Below are 18401 nucleotides of genomic sequence, written 5' to 3'. Positions count from 1 at the left end.
GTTAAAATTACAGGTAACTCATGGTGTAATGGAAAAATGTATGGTGGTTGTAAGCAACTAAGGGTTCAGTAGATTGACCTCTGGAGAAGATCTGAGTTAATATCCATATCAGTGAATCAAATTATAATGACATAGCAGCTCTCCTTTATTGAACAGAGTTTCTCATAGTTTACTTTGTACTTCTTCAATCATGACATTTCTATTGCTAGTTTTATTATGCCCCTTTTTTGGATGAAAAAGATGAGGTTTGGAGTAGTAAAGTGACTTACCATAGCACATAGGGACAGACAGACAGATCCAAAAACAGGTCTTTTGACACCAAGATCAGAGCTATTTCCACTTCAGTCACTCTCTTGGGAAAAGGAAGATCTCTGGTATGATGACTGCCACATATTTTTATGTTTTCCAACCTCCAACTTCTGCATTCTTTTAGTTAGTGACCGGATAGTCTTGCAAGTTCTGTAGGATGGACTCTAAGTAGTCTTGGTGGGTTTTGTTGCTTCTCTACTCTTGGGGGACTAACTTGACTGACTCTCTACTTTACTTCCCTTTAACAATTCCCAACCCAGGAATCAAATGCACCTAGGAGAGTTCCTAATAACTCCCCAGGAAATAGGTTGGTGTTGGGAATAATATCTCTCCTGGAGCAGCCCCAAGGAGTTAAAGATGTGTTCCCTTGGTTCTGCTTTGGACTAGTGAACCAGGAGCAGCAAGAGAATGGTGGGACCCGCCCTGCACATCTCTGGGCTTATCTCAGAGGTGACCACCAGATGTCAGAATAGGGCCAGAGATTTCCAAGGCCAGCCATCAAAGGTGGAAAAGGCCTTATGCAGTGTGCAGTCTGTCTGTCTGGAGCCAAACATTGTACTTTCCAAGCTCTACTTGTTTCCCTAGAGACATGGAGAGTCTGAGCAATGCATCCCTAATTCCCTTTACTCCCAGAGCCAGAGAATATTCTTGGCTGTCCACACTCCCCCACCAAGCCATCCTAACTTCCCTCTGATTTTTAGACAAGTCTTTCTCTTCCCCAGACTAGGAGTCTCTCCCACTTCCTCTGATAAATCTGACTCCCATACCCAGGCCTATCTTTTAAATACAGAAGAATAGGATACTCATCAGAAGACTTTTAGCCTAAATTCAGACAGGCTTGTCACTTACAAAAGGGCAATGAATATTTTTGACCACACAATACATGAATCGCCTTTTTTTTTACTAGTGAAAGAAATACACACATTGACAGCTATATTCCCTCAAGTATTCTTTATCTTTTATAATAGATTATATATTGATATATATTAGATTATATATATATGGATTATTTGTTGATATATATTATATATCAATACAATAGATTATATATTGATAATATAACATTGCCACTTCCATTATTATCCTGGAGCTTACAGAGAGGGGAAAGGAGAGCATCCAAACTCCAGAGCCTTATCCACTTGTTTGGCATCATTCCCCTTCCTCTGTCTATCCACAGTTGAAAAACAAAGTGAATGAAAGGCACATTTCCCTAGCTACAAAATACAGTTATACAGGAAGGCCATTGAATTAATCCATGAATATTTTTCTTTCTTTTCAAGCCCTAGACATAGGAGTCAGATTTATTGGAGAAACTAGGAGGGATTGATTATGAATCAGATTATATGCCAAATATTGTAGAGTACAAAGAAAGGTGTAAGATGATGCTTATCCTCAAAGGACTCACAATCTGAGTAGAAAAACAAGAAAGTAATAAAGAGCTGAAAAGGTTGCAGAGAGTTACTTTGGTCAGATGATGATATGTTGTAGCCTGGATGAGAAATGATCTGAAGAGGAGAGGAATTCAGTTCATTTCATGTTGCAAAATGATAAATTTCTAGAGAAGATGAGGTCTCCTTTGGCAGACTTAGAGAAGCATAGGGACTCTTCAAAATAATGTTTCCAAATGCATGAAATAAAACACACATAAATATAAAGGAAATCAATATATTGAAATATAGTCAGCAAATTAGTTTTAAAAATATTTTCACAGACTTCAGATCAAGAACCCCTATCCTATAGTAAATCTGACCTGGGAAGTAAAAGAAAAAAGACATGGGATCTAATGAGAATGGTATTTTCTGGGATTCTGCTTTCTTTTCTCTCTGTTTTATATTATTATCTTTACAAAGAGTTTTTTGGTTTTTCCTTTTCCAATCAATTTAGATTGCCCAACTGATGTTTTCCAAATTTTTAATCCCTCATATCTGGTTAAAAGACCTGAATGACTTATGACTTAAGTCTTATGACTTATGACATGACTTAAGACTTAAGACTTATGACATAGTTCTAATATTTATTTCATCTGATCTCTCTGACAATCTTGTGAGATAAATTGTACAAGGATTATTATGTCTATTTTAGATATGAGGAAATTAAAGTGACTTGTCCAAGATCAGCTAGTAAGGTGATAGCCCTTGAACCTGGGTTTTCTGACTCCCAAGTCCATGGCCTTCTTGCTATACTAAAATACTTGTCTCTTTTTTAAAAATCCAATTTTATTTTCAGATCCAAATTCTCTCCCTTCTTCTCCTCTTCCCTTTCCTTACTGGGAAAGGAAGATAAACAAAACCTGTTATAGACATGTATAATCAAGAAAAATCAATTTTTGATTTAGTCTTTCCCTTCCCCCCTCACTTTATGTTTTCATTCTGAATTCATTTCCTTTCTCTAGAAGTGAGTATCAACTTTTATCATGATTCCTTTAGAACTGTACCATTCTTCTCAATTCCAATGGTTTCCTACCTTATTAAAAACCAATTAAAGTGTATTGGGAGACTGACTAATTGAAAATCAGTTCTTTGATCAGGAACAATATGCTCTATCTGATATCAACCAATCTGGAAGCTTGATGAACCTGTTTCTAGAAATGTGTGATCAAAGTGATCTCCTTGAGCAATCTGGAATTATGCCTAAAAGACAATAAAAATGTGTATACCCTTTGATCCAGCAATACCACTACTGGGTCTATACCCTGAAGAAATCATGAAAAAGGGTAAAAACATCATTTGTACAAAAAATATTCATAGCAGCCCTGTTTATGGTAGTAAAGAATTGGAAATTGAGTGAATGCCCATCAACTGGGGAATGGCTGAACAAATTGTGGTATATCTATGTTATGGAACACTATTGTTCTATTAGAAACCAGGAAGGATGGGAATTCAGAGAAGCCTGTAAAGAACTCCATGAATTGATGCTGAGTGAGATGAGCAGAACCAGAAGAACAATATATACTCTAATACTTTAATAGAATAATAAGGAACATTTTTAGAGTACCTGCAATGGAGAATATCACCTGTATCCAGAGAAAGAACTATGGGGTTTAAATAAAGACCAAAGTCTATATTACCTTCAATTTTTAAAAAAAGTATCTTATGTACAACATAATTTTGCTCTCTCTAATATTTTATTTTCTCCTCAAGGAAATGATTTCTCTCTCAACACATTCAATTTCGATCAATGTATAGCATGGAACCAATGTAAAAATTATCAGACTGCCTTCTGTGGGGGGATGATGGGAGGGAAGGGAGGATGGGGGAAAATTGTAAAATTCAAAACCTTACAAAAATGATAGGTAGAAATTACTATTGTATATAATTAGAAAACTACTAAAATATTTTAAAAAGTGATCTCCTTAATAGTAATTCATTCTGGGGGGTAGAGTCAAGTTGGCAGATTAGAGGTAGCAGCTCAGCTAAACTTTTCCAACAGTCCCTTCCAATCAGCTTTAAACATAACTCCTCAAATCCAATTTTGGAGCAGCAGAGTCAACAAATGGTTAGAGTGAGGCATTTTTCCCAGCCTAAGACAACTTTTGAGGTCAGCAAAAGAGGTCTGTGATATTGTGATGGGGGTAACCTGGAGTGCACTCAGGTGCAGCTGGGACTCGGAGGCAGCTATACCAGCAGTAGCAGTTTTAGGAACTCTCAACTTAGAGACAATAATGGGGTCAAAAAGAAATTAAAGGGGAACCTTTGCTGGCACTGGGTGAATTTGGCTCTTATTGGCAAGTATATTGTCTTACATAATTCTGAGTTACAGTTCTAGAGTGGAGGAGATAGCAGGGGCCCTTCCTAGGAAAGATCAGAGCACAAGTCAGGAAAGTAGAGACCACACCTCTCCCCAAACTGCACCACCATGGAAGCATTGAAAACTTGCAGATTCTCAGAACTAGCTCTGAAAACAGCAGTGAAAAAGCCTGAATCTTGGGATAATGCCTCCCTACTCCTAGGGGAGAAGAGCTCAACTTTAATATAAAGTTCAAAGTCAAGAAACAGACTGGAAAAATGGGCAAACAACAAAAAAGAACTTGACCATAAAAAACCTTTATGGTGGCAGGGAAGACTGATCTCAAAAAAAGAAAACTGTGAAAAAAAAATTACAATTAAAACCTCAGAAAAAAATTGCTTATTGAACACAAGTTCAACAAGAATTCCTGGAAGAGTTAAAGAGATAAGGGTGATAGTACAGAAGTTGGGAAAAGAAATAAAAGTAATGAAAGAAACTTATGAAAAGAAAATTAATAACTCGGTAAAAGAGACACAGAATTTTTTAAAACAACCTATTAATATGGGATTTATTTGTCTTTACTCTCTGCAACCCTGAGCTGAGAACTTTCCTAAGAGCTGCCTGAGGAGATGGAGGAGGATTGGAAGGAGGGGGGAAAAACATTCAGAAATATTGCAGGGAGATGTAGGAATGTCTTTATCACTTGGCAAAAGGATGAAGAAGACTACCATTGGATGAGAGAGTTCCATCAGGGATGTTTTTATTCTAGAGTGGAGAAGAGAGCAGGGGCCCTTCCTATGTAAAGACTAGGGCACAAGCCAGGAAAGTAGTGACCACACCTCTCCCCAGATTGCACCAACATGGAAGCATACCCTTTTCAGATAGGGTAAATCCCATGACAGTACAGGAAAAGAGCTGCTGCTTCAGGGCAGAATTTCTGGAATAATCAATGATGAGACTTTCAAATAGAATCCTAATCCTGGAGCTGCTTGTCCCCACACAGTAGCAGTCCCAGCTTCAGTGAGTGTGGCTGCTGTGTAAATATCCCTTGAGACAGTCCTAATTTGAATTCTATATCTAGAGACGAATGATGTCAAGGAACCTGATGCTACTAAGATGCTGAAGTTCTCATCTGTCTGAACCTTTGGCCATCTTAACACCACTGCAGATAACAGTTGACTCAGCTGCCGAGAGCTGCTCCTCATAAGGACAGGGGTAGATACAAACTTGGTGCAGATGTTCATTCCTATGGAGTGAGGGTCAAGGCCATAGAGTTCCTGGAAGGAACAATTTTGGACTATCTGTGATGGAGAATACCATCTGTAGCCAGAGAAAGAATTGTGGAGTTTGAACAAAGACTAAAGACTATTACCTTCAATTAAGGGAAAAAACCAGTTATATTATTATGTAATTTTGTTATCTCTTATACTTTATTTTTCTTCCTTAAAGATATGATTTCTCTCTTATCACATTCAACTTAGATCAATATATACCATGGAAACAATGTAAAGACTAACAGATTGCCATCTGTGGGGGGTGGGGAGAGTGAAGCAAGAATAGGAGAAAAATTGTAAAACTCAAAATAAATAAAATCTTTCCTTAAAAAAAGTCTCATATTTTGCTTCCCATCCCACAGTTTTCTTTCTTTACCCTCAGTCCTGATTCCTCTTCCTTAAAATGACTAATTATAAATATGTTAAGTACAAATATATATATATATATATATATACATATATATATATATATATATATATCTATATATGTAAAAGTAAAAAAAAAGTTCCTGGAGGAGCAGAGGAGATCAGGAACAGAAATTCACTGAAGAAAAGAATTTCTCAAAAAAGCAGAATTGGCCAAATGGAAAAAGAGGTACAAAAGTTCACTGAAGAAAATAATTTCTTAAAATTAGAATCAGTCAAGTGGAAGCTAATGACCCTATGAGATATCAAAAAACAATGAAAATCAAAAGAATGAAAAAATAGAAGAAAATGTGAAGTATTTTATTGGAAAAACAATTGTTCTAGAAAAATAGATCAAGAAGAGACAATTGAAGAATCATTAGATTATCTGAAACCAAAAATTTTTTTTTAGGTTTTTTTGTAAGGCAAATGGGGTTAAGTGGCTTGCCCAAGGCCACACAGCTAGGTAATTATTAAATGTCTGAGACTGGATTTGAACCCAGGTACTCCTGACTCCAAGGCCAGTGCTTTATCCACTACGCCACCTAGCTGCCCCCTTTTTTTCCCTTTCTTTTTTTTTTTTAGGTTTTTGCAAGGCAAATGGGGTTAAGTGGCTTGCCCAAGGCCACACAGCTAGGTAATTATTAAGTGTCTGAGACTGGATTTGAACCCAGGTATTCCTGACTCCAGGGCTGGTGCTTTATCCACTATACCACCTAGCCACTCCTCAAAATTTTTTTAAAAAAGCCTAGGTATCAAATAAATGTTTTAGAATCAGAGGGTAAAATAGAAAGTGAAAGAATCCACTGATCACCTCCTGAAAAAGATCCCCAAATGAAAACTTCAGAGCTCTCAGGCCAAAGAAAAAATACTGCAAGCAGTCAGAAACAAATAATTCAAATATGAAACCATAGTCACAATCAACATAAGATATAGCAGTTACCCTCAGAAACAAATAATTCAAATATGAAACCATAGTCATAGTCAACATAAGATATAGCAGTTACCCTATTAAAGGAATGGAAGGCAAAAGAGCTAGAATTACAACCAAGAATAATCTACCCATCAAAGCTGATTTAGAAGACTCTTATATATTCCTGATGAAAAGACCAAAAGTAAATAGAAAATTTAGCATTCAAAAATGATTCAAGAAGTATAAAATGATTAACATGAAAAAGTAATCATAAAGGACTCATAAAGTTAAACTGCTCACATTCCTATATGCAAAGATAATACATGTAATGTCAAGAATTTTTTTTTAACATTATTGGAGCAGTTGGAAGGAGTCTACCTAAACAGAGGGTATGAGTATAAATTGATTATGTAGGAGTGAGGAGGAAAAAGAGGAAAGAAGGGGACATTTTTTTTTTTACCTAAATGAGGAATGCAAGGAAGAGCTTTTATGGTAAAGGGGGAAAAAGGGGTAGCAATGCATGAAACTAATATCAAAACTGGTTCAAAGAGAGAACATTCATAGTTTGTTGGGCATAGAAATGTACTTTACCCAATAATGAAATAGAAGGGAAAGGTAGTAAGAAATATGGGGAAGGGATGATAAAAGGGAGAGCAGATTAAAGGAGGCAGTGGTCAGAAGCAAAACAAAAGGAAGAAGAGAATTTGGAACTCAAAATTTAAAAAGAAAAGAATGTTAAAAACAAGTAATAAACTTAAAAATCCTATTTATATGGTCCTTTACAGTTTATGCAATACTTTCCTTATAACAACTTTGTGTGATAGGTAATAAAACCAAACACTTCCATTTTACAGATAAGAAACAGAATCTAAGAACTTTTTCTAAGCTAGTAAGTGGTAGCACTGGGACTCAGTCAGTCAACTAGCATTTATTAAATACCTATTATATTGTGTGCAAAAAAAAAGTTAAAAAATAGTCCTTGCTGTCATGGAACTCACTGACTAAAATTCAAACCTGGGTATAATTAAAAAAATATTGAATTTGCAATTAAAAACTTGAGTTCAAATCTTGTCTCTGTCTTTACTTGGGCAAATCATTTCTTCTTTATGGGCCTCAGTTTCTCTATATGTATAGGAATAGGTGATTTCATTGGTATAGAGAATTTTGTGAGAAAATTCCCTTCTCTTAATGCAAATTATCACCTTCTCTGAAACTCAGGATCTCAGAGAGTTTCCAGGAGTACTAAATGATTAATTGATTTGTCCAGGATCACATAGGTAGTTCATGTCAGAGATGCAATTTGAACACAATTTTCCTGGCTTTGAGGCCAGCTTCCTATTCTCTATGCCATAAAGTTCCATAATAATAGTAACAATAGCAACAATAACAAATAATCAGCATTCAACACATTAAGGTTTAGAAAGTACTTTATATTTATTATCTTATTTGCATTTCTAAAATCAGGGGTCAGTGTACCAAGAATGACATGATCATGGACATCTTGTTATGTAACTTTTAAGTTTGAGTCCCATTATCATTAGTGGCTTCTATAGCTGGGTAACTTGAAATGTAAACTTAGATCTAAAAGAGAGGTACCCTGGTGAGATAGAGTAGAAAGAAAACTGAATTTGGCATCAGAGGATTTGGAATTGACTGCTAACTGCAGTTAATATTAAGAGTAATATTAAAACAAAACCAAAATGCTTATATCAACTATACTTGTGTCTTATGCTTCCTGAGCCTTATTCTTTTTCCTTTTAAAAACTAATATTTTATTTTCCCCAATTACATGTAAAAATAATTTTCAACATTTGTTTTTAAAATTGAGTTCCAAATTTTTTTCTCTCCTTCACCTTCCCTGTCATAAAAGGCAAGGCAATTTTTTATAGTTATACATGTGTAGTCATGCAAAATATATTTCCATGTTAGTCATATCATAAAAAAAATCAGAACAAAATTAAAAACCCAAGAAAAATAAAGTAAAATAAGTATACTTCAATCTGTATTCAAACTCTATCAGTTCTTTCTCTGAGAATGGACAACATTTTTCATCATAAGTCTTTCAGAGTTGTCTTGGATTGCTGAGAATAGCTAAGTCATTCACAGTAGATCATCTTACAATATTGCTATTACTGTGTACATTGTTCTCCTGATTCCATGCATTTTACCTTATATCAGTTTGTGTCTTTCCAGATTTTTTTGAGAGTAGCTAGATCATTATTTCTTATATCAGTGTAGTATTCCATTATAACCATATACCACAAATTGTTCAGCCATTACTCAACTGATGTGTATTCCCTCAATTTCCAATTCTTTGCCTCAAGAAAAGAGCTGAGCCTTTTTTATTCTTGCCTATACTATGAGGAAGTATTAGATGATCTCTGAAATCCCTTCCATTCATAATAAGGGTATTTAGGAAACCTGTACACTCTTCATTTTTGGCAGTTGATTTTGAGGGAGCTAACTGGGCATTCACCCACTGCTCTTGGAATGATTTCTCCTCTTATTCTCCTGCTTATTCTCTTCCTCCTCCTTACTTTTTTCTTCTTTCCCTTCTAGCTGCTTTCTCCTCTTCTTCTTTTTTCCTTCTCCTCTTCTTCCTCCTCTTCCTTAATTTTTCCATCTTCTCCATATTAGAACTTAACAAATACAAAATAAAATTAGATTAATATATCGAAAACAAAACAGAAAAGAAGCTTTGCAATGCAAATTCAAGTTTGCACCCTGCCTCTCCTTCTAAGTAGACAGCAAATTTAGCTTGTTTTTTCAAAGCTGTCCTGCTTTGTGTTTTCTACTAATTGTCCTTTTCTTCTTGCTTTCCTTCTTTTAAAAATTTTGGTCACTCCATGGCTAATTGCCTTTCTGCCTACTCCCAATATCACCTATTAAGACAAAACCCAAAATGTTTGTATCAAATATACATAGTCAAGCAAAGCTAATGTCCACATTGTTCATATCTGAACATGATATCATGATGCTTCTGAATGTGAATCAAACTAGGTTAAAATGTAATTGGGAAATATCTAACAAAATAAATAAAATATAGTTAATATCACATTTTAAAAGTAAGTTAACATTTGGACCACAGCGATTCTTATATATGATTTAAAAATTCCTGTTTCTATTTGAATGTACTGATAGATAACCCCTAGTTTCTAGTTTTCTATGCTACAAAAAGAGCTGACATAAGTAATAATTTTTGTATAAGTGGTTCTTTTCCTCAAATACAGATCTTTTTGAAGTAAAGGCCTTTTCATGGTATCACTCAATCAAAGAGAAGGCAGTTAAGTGATTTTTGGATTAGAATTTTACATTACTTTCCAGAATGGTTGGCTCAATCCATATCTACACTTACAATGCATCAGTATATTTGTTTTCTTGCAGTTGCTCAAACAATGAACATTTTCTGTTTCTGTAGATTTTCTTTTGGAATTTGATGAGTATGAGGTAATTTTCCATAACTTTATATTTTAACTTTCACTCAGAGTCTGAATATATATGTGGTCTTAGAGTAAACTGAATAATTCTTATCCATGAAGACTGTGAAGAGTTGCTGAAAAAATCCTAGGGGTCCCTTTGGGAACAAAAGTCTGCTAGTTGTTATAACCTGGAAGCATCAATGCTGTAAAACCATGAACTGCTAGTAGCTCTAAACTGTTGGTGCTGGGAAAAAAGCTTTGAACTTCCAGTGCCTGCAGGATCTGAACTGCTAGTGCCAGACCAAAGAACTAAGGACAGAGAAAGTGGCTTAGATTATCAAGACAGGATACTGTATGAGGGGAGCTGTGTAGCACTCCACCAAACCTGAGAAAAGAGAACAGTATCCAGTTGAGGTCAATTCTGACCAACCAAAAGTTATTTGGGGCACAGGTCTAAGCTGGTGAACCATGAATAGCCCAGTATAGGAGGAGGCTGAGATCCTTTGAACCCCAAAGAAATCCATAATGAAAGGAAAGACTCAGAAGTGAGCAATAAGGGAAAAAATAATGGAGGAGAAGAGGCTCACAATAGAAATTTTAAAGAACTTAAACACAAACAGATAAATCAGCAAGAAAATGGTAACAATAGAAGGAAATATGGCCTCCAGATCTAGTAAACTAGTCCAGGCATCTATGAATAAATATTGAAAAATGAAAGAAAATGATCCAATATTTGATGAGATAGAAGATTCTTTGAAAGAATATGGAACCATAACACACTGTTCTGAGTGGTTTAAAAATGAAAATTGTGAGAGCAGAATTTATGTCCTGCACAGCAAAAATAATGAACAGGATAGAAAAACTTGAATCTCCAATGGTAAGCCTCACCAATGAAAGAAAAGAAAATAGATTTGGAATGAAAATCACAGAAGTGAAAGACAGATTGGAAAAAGGGAAGCAAAAATATCAACTAATATGCAATGAAAATATAAGGTATCATCTCTCAGAAGAACACAAAAGGATTATAAAACTTTAACACCATAATCAAAGAAATAAGAGAACTGTCTAGAATTTCTGAACATAAAAAAAATGAGATTCGAAAAGAAAAAATTCCTAGATTACCTCCAGAAAAAATCCAAGGTTGCAAACTTCAGTCTTTTGGTTTTGTTTTATAGTTTCTTGATTTCTCACAGTCATCAGCTTCGCTTTGCTCCATTTATATTTTTAAGGAATAATTTTCTTTGATGAGCTTTTGTATCATCTTTTCTTCTTGGCCAATTCTGCTTGTTTTTATTTTTTTTTGTTTTTTTTAGATTTTTGTATGGCAGATGGGGTTAAGTGGCTTGCCCAAGGCCACACAGCTAGGCAATTATTAAGTGTCTGAGGTCAGATTTGAACTCAGGTACTCCTGACTCCAGGGCTGGTACTCTATCCACTGTGCCACCTAGCCACCCCCCAGTTCTGCCTTTTTAAGGGATTTGTCATCAACTTCCCTTTGCTCTATTCTGTATTTTCAGGAATTATTTTCTTCAGTGAACTTTTGCATCCCCTTTTCTACTTGGCTAATTCTACTTTTTAAGGGATTTGTTGGGGCAGTTGGATGGTGCAAGGGATATAACAATGGCCTTAGAGTCAGGAGGACCTCTCAAATGTGGCCTCAGACATTTAATACTTAGACATTGACTTTGGACTTATCCCCATTATCTTGCAAAAATAAACAACAACAACAACAAAAACAAATAAGGGGTTATTCTTCTCTTTGACTTTTTGAATCTTTTTTTTTTTCATTTGGCCCAGTCTGGTTTTTAAGATGTTACTTTCTTCAGTATTTTTTGGTACCTCCTTCACCAAGCTGATGACTCAGTTTTCATGATTTTTCTCTCATCCCTCTCATTTCTTTTTCTCCCTTACTTGATTTTCAAAATCCTTTTTGAGTTAGCCTGAGACCAATTCATATTTTTCTTGGAAGTTTTGGATATAGAAATTCTGACTTTGTTATCTTCTTCTGAGTGTATATTTTGATCTTATATATGACCACGGAAACTGTCTATGGTGGGATTTTTTTCTTCTGTTGTTTGCTCATTTCCCCAGCCTATGACTTAATTTCAACTTTTTGTTAAAGTGGGTCTCTGCTTCCAGGGTGGAGGATACACTGTCCCAAGCTTTTGAGGGTTTTTGCAACTGTTTTCAGAGATACTTCTAAGGACCTGCCAATTTTCAATTTTTCTAAGGTCTTATGAGAAGTTATGACTGCTCTTCTTGCCTGTGCTCTAGTCTGTGAGTGTCCACAAGCTTTCTGCCCTGGAACTGAGGAGAGACCCTGCTCCCCATGGCAGTTAGCTCTGTTGTGCCCCAGTTCCTGGGGCCCCAGACTTACTCAGAGCTGAGTGTGGGCAAAGTAGCAGAGTCCTGTCTGTCTTGGGGATTAGCAAAGAGACCCCTGTAATCCCCTTCCCACCCCCTTACCATCTGTGGTCTGAGGGCTCCGGAAGAGCTGCCTCTGTTGATTCAGTGGTTCCTGAGGTCTGCACCTGGTCTGCTGGGGCCAGGTCTGCGCTGCTGTGGCCTGGACTGGACTGTGCTCCAATCTCACCCTATTGAAACAGAGCTTTCCTTTCAAGTTGTTCTTGTCAATCCCTGGACTGAGAGATCTGGAAACTGCCACCACTGCCACTCACCCAGTCACACAGTTTCTTGTTCCTGTATGGTTGGGGTTGATTCCCTCTGGGGCAGGCTGCACTGTGGGTGTTTTCTAACCCTCGTACAAAGACCCTTTCTGCCTATCTTCCAAGTTGTCTTGGGCCAAAAACTTGTTTCATTCTGCCTTTTAGTGGATTCTGCCACTCTAGATTTTGTTTAGAAGGTTTGGGGGAGAGCTTGGGGGATCCTTGACTTTCCTCCGCCATCTTAGCTGCCTCTCTCTCCAATTACTTTTTAAAGCCCTTCAATACCTAGCCTTTCCCACACTGTGAAATCCTGAAAAACTGAATCTTCCTTTGTTCTTCACACACACACATATTTCATCTTCTGTCTTCCATGTCTGGAATACATACACCCTCCAGTTCATAGAATTCTACTCTTTTAAGAAGCTGTTCTAGATTCACCTTTAACAAGAGAGAGAATTGGCTGTGAACTTCAGGATACATGGTAGCCACATTTTATAATTTGATTCAGAAACAACGAACTCTTCAAACCATCAGGAGAAAAACCTTTAAATATAAAGAAAAGGACATTTGTATACTGTGAGCTCATTCTACACTCACCAGAAAAAGGAGGAATGAATGGAATAACATTCCAAAGGCCACTGGACACAGGACAATATCCAGGGACCCATCCTGCAAATTTAAACCTAACCATGCAATATAAAAGATAGGCCTTCAATAATAAAGAGCTTGAAGCATTTTTTAGAAAGAAAAAGATCCAAGAGACAAAGGACAGCAGGTAATGATGTAAATCTACAGTTAACAAATCCTTCACATATTTCATATATATTGATACAAGGAAGGGTTGACTAGCCAGTAAGCAAATTATCCAGGCTTTTTGTTACTGATTCTCCCATGTATGGAGGAAGATCCAGGGGAAGAGAGGATCAATTTACAATTCTGAAGTTTTCAAGGGGAAAAGTTTGAAGTAACAGCAGCTAATTAATAAGTTGATTAAATATTATTTAATGATCATCATTTTTCAGGCATTGGGTTAAACTCTGGGAATACAAAAAAAAGGCAAAAGACAGTTTCATTTTCAAGAAGTTCAATCTAAAGAGGAGACAGGATGCAAACATTTATGTACAAACAAGCTATACAAAGGATAAATAGGAAATAGTTAACAGAGGAAGACCTAGAATTAAGAGTTATTAGGAAAGGCTTCAAAGTGGGATTTTATCTAGGACTTGAAGGCTTACAGGGAAACCAGAAGGTAGAGATGAGGAATAAGAGCATTTCAAGAATGGGGCACGGTCAGTGAAAATGTCCAAGGTAAGGAGATAGAGCATCATAAAAAAGGGCAGTGTTGTGCGTGGTATGTAAGGGGAGAGCTAGTCTAGCAGTATGAAATATAGAAACACTATGTTCACAGAAACTAAAATATGAAATGTTCTTTCAATAGTTAAAATGAAGAGAATGAAAAATATTATGCTTTTTTATAAGTCCCTATTATATAAAATTATATTTTAATATTTTTAACCCTAGCGGCAGGATGTTCCTCCTGATTTGAAGCCCTGATTACAATTTGGGAAGCTTCTCACAAAAATCTCTCTAGCTGTTTGCCCCCTGGAAACTCCAGGAATTTAATTTTCTGGCTCATTTTTCTTACAACAAAAGGGCCTTCATTTCCTCTGCAAGCACTTAGGCTAAATTAAAGAGCATCACTTATGGAACAGGTTTTATTTACCACAGTGATAGACACAGAAAAGGCTTAAGTTATCTGAGTCTTTATCCAGTCAAAAGAACCCCTTCCCCATTCTATAGGACTTTCTCTCTCCTTAGTCTATCTCATGGTTCCTGTGACTCAAAATAACCCTTATGGGGGTCCCAGAAGAGTGGAGAATCAGGTTGGTTCTGCTTCAGTTCAGGGTCACTTTCTGGTATTGAATTCTTTTTTGCTGGGTCTTGTGGAACTAGTGGGCAGCAAAAAGTCTCTCTCTCCCTTTGTTTTCCTGAATTGTCTTTGCAAACTCCCTTCAGATACATTAATATTGGCATTGTTTCTTCTTTCAGGCTCATATATGATCTAATGTCATTCTTTTTTCCCCTCTTTACTCATATTGTGCATGTTGACAAAGCAGAAAGGAGGGCAACATATTCATTGAAGGGATGGCAATGCCCTTCTTAAATCCCTGTTCTGTTGTTTCATCAGTATGAGGATCCTTTTTACTGGTGCAGTTAAAACCTCCTCCATACTTTGTCATGCCTGTTTGAGTTCTGCTCATATTTTTCCACAAATCCTTCAGTTTGCTGGAGGTCTTTTTCTTTTTTCTTGCTTTTTAAAAAAATTTTTGCAAGGCAATGGGGTTGAGTGACTTGCCCAAGGTCACATGGCTAGATAATTATTTAAGTATCTGAAGCTGGGTTTGAATTCTGGTTCTTCTGACTCCAGGGCCGGTGCTCTATCCACTGTGCCACCAAGATTCCCTGGAAATCTTTTTTTGAGTTTTTTTTCCTCCTGATATTTCAGGAATGGACTATCTATCTGATGTTTCTCATTCTTGCAGCTTGACTGCTTTAACATGTTTTCTAGTCATCCAAATCCTTCTTACTTCTAACTTATTACTGTAAACTATGCCTATCATGAGTCTTCCTATTGTCCTTTGGAGTATTTCTGATTGATTCTCCTGATGTTATGTTGTTTATCCAGGCAAATAGCATCATTGGGGTAATAGTAGTTTTCATAAGATCGATTTTTTAATGGAAATTAATACCTTGGGGGGCAGCTAGGTGGCGCAGTGGATAGAGCACCAGCCTTGGAGTCAGGAGTACCTGGGTTCAAATCTGACCTCAGACACTTAATAATTACCTAGCCGTGTGGCCTTGGGCAAGCCACTTAACCCCCACTGCCTTGAAAAATCTAAAAAAAAAAAAAGAAATTAATACCTTGGGATCATTGAAAGTATAGTATAATTTCCCAAATTTAATCTCTTCTGACTTCTTCCTATTCAATTTTGAGCCAGTTTATTGTCTAATTGCAGTGTCTGTCCATGTTATAAACATATTTTTTAGATACTTTGTCAGTCTCTTTTGACTGTCCTGAAAGGATTTCCTTGGGGTGGCCTTATCTTGTTTAACAAAGGCTTTGTACAGTATGACAATTAATTGGAGGAAATTCCATGAAGCAGAACCCATAATTTTTAGAACTTTTAGTTTGAAGAATATTACTGATTTTTAGATAAATTGTACTTTGTGATACTTGTGGACTTCATGTGAAATTTGGGGCACTGAAGTATTTTGCTTCTTTCTTTCCTTCCTTTTGTGAGAGAGCATATTCCCCAAACTGGGAATAAAAGTAAGAGCATGACAACTATCAGAAATTCTCTTTTCATTTTTGTAATGGGTTTTATATTTCTTGTCTTCTCAATGAATGGGGAGAGGTGAGGGAGAGAATTTGGAATTGAAAAAATATTAAAATTGAATTTTAAAAAATAATTCTATCCTCATCATCATTTCAAGCCCAAAGGAAATATTAATAATCTAGAAAATAATCTGACAGTGCTAGACTATATTCCAGAACTTTAAGGTCCCATGCTTTCAAGAACATTGTAACACCTTCTACTGCTATTCAACATGTCCACATGTTGAATATTATATTAATAATGGTCTTTGTTAATTTCTCTGACCAAAAATTATATCACTCTATAGACAACCTTCTGTTATAAATCTGTCTGAATTTAGAGGAGGGGAGATGAGTGATTTTGTTGTTGTTATGAATAGATAATAAGAGCAAGGATGTAAAACTAAGAAGCTAAGGATGAGACGGTCAGCTCTGACAATTCTACCTAACTCATTCTTGCAACAAATTGATTTGAATGGCATTTTCTTTGTTTTTTAATTTAAAATAACTTTTATTAGAAGCAATTGAACTCCAAGGCAACTGATTATCATTATTTTATTTTTAAAATTTTATTTAGTATTTTATTTTTTCCCAATTACATGTATAAAGAATTTTTAAGATTCCTTTTTAAAACTTGAGTTCTAAATTTTTTCCCTTCCCTTGCTCCTCACTCCCCTCACTGAGAAGGCCAAAAATTCAACACAGGTATATATGTGTAGTCGTAGAAAACTTATTTCCATATTAGTCATGCTGTGAAAGAAAACAGACCAAAATACCCTAAAAAAAAAAACACCCTCAAGAAAAATAAATAAAATAAAAAAGCATGCTTCAATCTATATTCAGATACCAGTTCTTCATCTTGGAATGGATTTTCATCATAAGCTCTTCAGAGTTGTCTTGGATCATTGCATTGCTGAGAATAGCTAAATCATTCACAACTGTTCATCTCATAATATTGCTGTTACTTTGTACACAGTACATTTCACTTTGCATCAGTTCATGAAAGTCAAGTTTTTCTGAAAGCATCTTGAATGGCATTTTCAATGAGAATTGCAAAGAACATTGTCTTCCCACTCTACATAATTCCTTCCCTGAATTGAGTCTCTGGGAATTTTTGTAAGTTCACAAACTAACAACTAACAGCAAGGAGAATGATGGCAATAAAAGGAATTTTGTAACTTTAAGTCAGAGTGAACAAACCCACAAAGAGGAAATAATGTTCAAAAGAAAGATTTGATGCTGCCTAAAGTCTTTTCTGGCTAGCAGGCATTCAGAAAAAAGTTGGAGGGGGGGATGATAATGACTCAGACAAGTTGTTGATAGACTCCTTTCTCTTAGGAAAGAGCTAACATAATTACTTGAAACTTATATCTATGGTAAAGAAGGACATCCGAGATACCAAGCAGGTGACAGTTGAGATTAATTTAGTGGACATTTTCAGCAGAGAGCAAATAGCAGAAGGACCCAGGCAATAGAGGAACCCAGATGGTTATGATGTCATCAGCAGAATGGCAGTTTTGTAACTTTGGGTTTGTGAAGTTGTGTTGGTAATATGTATATTTTACATGTGTAATGGGGGTTTGAGAACTGACTGGCATCCCAGGATTTGCCATGTAGAGGGACAAATGAACCCTCTCAACTCTGAGAGAGATTTAGGACTGTCCTAATCCTTGTATTTGAGGAAAATTGATATTATGCTGCATTGTATTAATCTGAAATCCATCCTTTTTTTCTATTTGGAAAAACCCTACTTTTTTCAGTCTAATTCACCAGGAAATTTCTACAGGGTTTGATAAAGTAATGTGATCATTGCTAGCTCCCAAAACATTCTTTTTTAACCAGCTTGGATTGGGCTCTCCCCAGAGAATAAGCCTCCTGTCCTTGCTTTTCCTCATCAAAGTTAGGAGTGACACAGTCTCCAAGGGGGAGGTCACACTGGGAAGGGGAGGGGAAAGAGGGAATGGGATTAACATTAATTTTATTTTTTTTTGGTTTTTGTTGTTCTTTGTTTTTAACGATTGATTGTTAGAGGCAACTGGGTCTCATAAAGCAACTAGCATGATTTAAGTGTCAGACAGGGCCAAATCCTAGCCCTTGAGGATTAGTCCTATCCCTCCTCTACCAGTGATGAATAGGGAGAAGCTGAGAACTCTTTTTATATTATATAAATATTTTATTTGTTTTCTAATTATATACAATAGTATATAATTCATGATAGGTAGCAATTTCCCCCTTCCCTCCCCATCCCTCCCACAAAAGACAATTTGATAATCTTTACATTGTTTCCATGATATGCATTGATCAAAATTGAAT

At 36.1% G+C, this 18401-nt stretch overlaps 1 protein-coding gene across 1 annotated transcript in view; it reads right to left on the bottom strand.

Moving 5' to 3' along the window:
- The window catches only part of JPH4 (junctophilin 4), a 61301-nt gene that overhangs the window by 16492 nt on the left and 26408 nt on the right, over positions 1-18401 (bottom strand). The window contains exon 2 of the mRNA XM_074234832.1: positions 9165-9266. The gene's annotated coding sequence lies outside the window, so the exon portion shown is untranslated. The remainder of the gene's footprint in view (positions 1-9164; positions 9267-18401) is intronic.

This window comes from Macrotis lagotis, chromosome 4 (genome assembly GCF_037893015.1).
Source record: "Macrotis lagotis isolate mMagLag1 chromosome 4, bilby.v1.9.chrom.fasta, whole genome shotgun sequence".
In the NCBI taxonomy this organism is placed as follows: Eukaryota; Metazoa; Chordata; class Mammalia; order Peramelemorphia; family Peramelidae; genus Macrotis; species Macrotis lagotis.
This window is presented reverse-complemented; position numbering and strand designations above follow the sequence as displayed.